This window comes from Glycine soja, chromosome 10 (assembly GCF_004193775.1).
Source record: "Glycine soja cultivar W05 chromosome 10, ASM419377v2, whole genome shotgun sequence".
Lineage (NCBI taxonomy): Eukaryota > Viridiplantae > Streptophyta > Magnoliopsida > Fabales > Fabaceae > Glycine > Glycine soja.
In genome coordinates, this window is record NC_041011.1 from 3,127,191 (window position 1) to 3,129,170 (window position 1,980).

Consider the following 1,980-nt stretch of genomic DNA (forward strand, 5'->3'; position numbering starts at 1 on the left):
CTTTCATAGAATATGTAGAATGAAGATGCAAAAGAACAAATTAGAGAAAAGAAATTAATGAAGTTTGAAGAAAAGAAAAGGGAACAAATACATTGCATATGTAATCTAAATTTGAAAATTTGAGAGCAGGCCATGGACGGATCTCTCTCTCCGCTTGACTTAGACTTCAACGTTCCTTAGTTTCTTGTTTTTAATTGATTGTCATACTCGGTTTGGTCATGCTCATGCACATGCGTCGTTTCTTATATGCTTTCATGCCCCGCAATTCTCAATCTAGCTACCGTTTCTATATCTTTATGATATCTTTTCATTAATCATTTGCCTCAGCGAGCAAGTTGATGTTTATAACTTGTAACAATACAAACAAATGCAATTTTCTTTGAAAGAACAAAAACAAATGCTACTATCTCGTTTTCCGTTTTTTGCTTACAAGAATATTGTGATCATGGAATAAGAGAATTAGGAAATTAAATTTATAAGCAGGTACTAGCTCACGGAGGCGTACATGCATGCATGCATGCATAAACATCATGAAATAAATAAGTTATTATCCCAACAATGAGTTGGATATAGAGTGGTAACGGGTAATCAATTACGGTTCAAGGAAAAACTTGAGAGGTTCAAAGTTCTATGAATGACAATTTTGTACTCACTCCATCGTGTTAAAAAGAATTGCGAGTGTAAGAAAAGCTAGAGGAAAAAGTTGTTACTTGCTACTTACATATTCCATAAATTCACAATGTGTGTGATTAAGAAAAATTGAATACCTACTCGCTACAGCCTACATGACTTGTATGCCCAAGACCGAACAACACTGTGTTAAAATATTAACTATAAAATCTTAAAAACATTGCATAACCAAACAAGCACCAGTGGTCTAGTGGTAGAATAGTACCCTGCCACGGTACAGACCCGGGTTCGATTCCCGGCTGGTGCATGATTTTGTTTTTCAGTTTTTTTTCCATAACTTTTTTTAGTTTTTTACTTCTTATAGTCAAATATACGATTACATACCAATACCATGTTTAGAAGAAGGCAACAAAGGGACCCACAGAGGTGGGTGAATTAATAAGACAAATTATTTTATTATAACAAAGCCATGCTTGCTGTAATATGAAGCAAGGTGTTACTGAGACAAGTGTATCAAAAGATGAAGACAAATAACCTCCAATCAAGCAGAAAAAGATGTGAGTGCTAGGGTCAGTATACCGGTACAACTGTATATATGTATGAGTACCAAATGACGTAACTTGCCATACAAATAGTCTAGCTGGCATCATATGATTACGAAGCAACGTTGATCATGGCTTTGGCCAAAGAGGCTACCCTCAACCCAAAAAACAATCAAATAAATAAATTGAAAGGAATAATAATATAGTATATTTTAAAGGCATCAGCCAAATTCATGAAATAATAGTTCAAGTTTGAAAGATAAACATAAGAAGCCTTGTTTTCTTTTTAATATATTTTATGTTGCATTTTAATTAGTACGTACACTATTCACAATTTTAGTTGTTAATTTATTCATTATTTATGATTTTCACATACGTTGGGGTGGCAATTGGTGGAGTTTTGGTGTTTTTGCTTGTTGGAAGCTTGCATTTTATCTCGGCATGTTGTCAATATCTGTAATTGATATCATTCACGTCTCTCCTCTGCCATCAATATGCACGGAGCAGCAAGCTCAAGCTGTTGGTGGTTTCCACTGGTATCAATGTTTTGCAAATGTTGGTCAAATTTTCTGAAAGTGCTACATTAGGGTCAAATTTTCTTGATGCGCCTTCTAAGAAATAATTAACACCTTAAAGAGACATTTTTGCCATTCATTTTGCATACCCTTTGTCGCATGCTCAACCTCGTTATTGTAGCAGCCTCGTTCATTGAAGGCACTGCAAAAGACACACTTGAAGGTAAGTAGGTGTGCATTATGTATTATGGATTGCTCAGTCCATAATGCATTTTTATGTATTAAGGATTGAG

The 1,980-nt window shown here is 34.7% G+C and overlaps 1 non-coding gene across 1 annotated transcript; it reads left to right on the top strand.

Moving 5' to 3' along the window:
• The first annotated feature begins 866 nt into the window (after nt 1–866).
• On the top strand, nt 867–937 carry TRNAG-GCC. Its single transcript has one exon. It is a non-coding gene; the product is annotated as a tRNA-Gly (tRNA).
• The last annotated feature ends 1,043 nt before the right edge of the window (nt 938–1,980 follow it).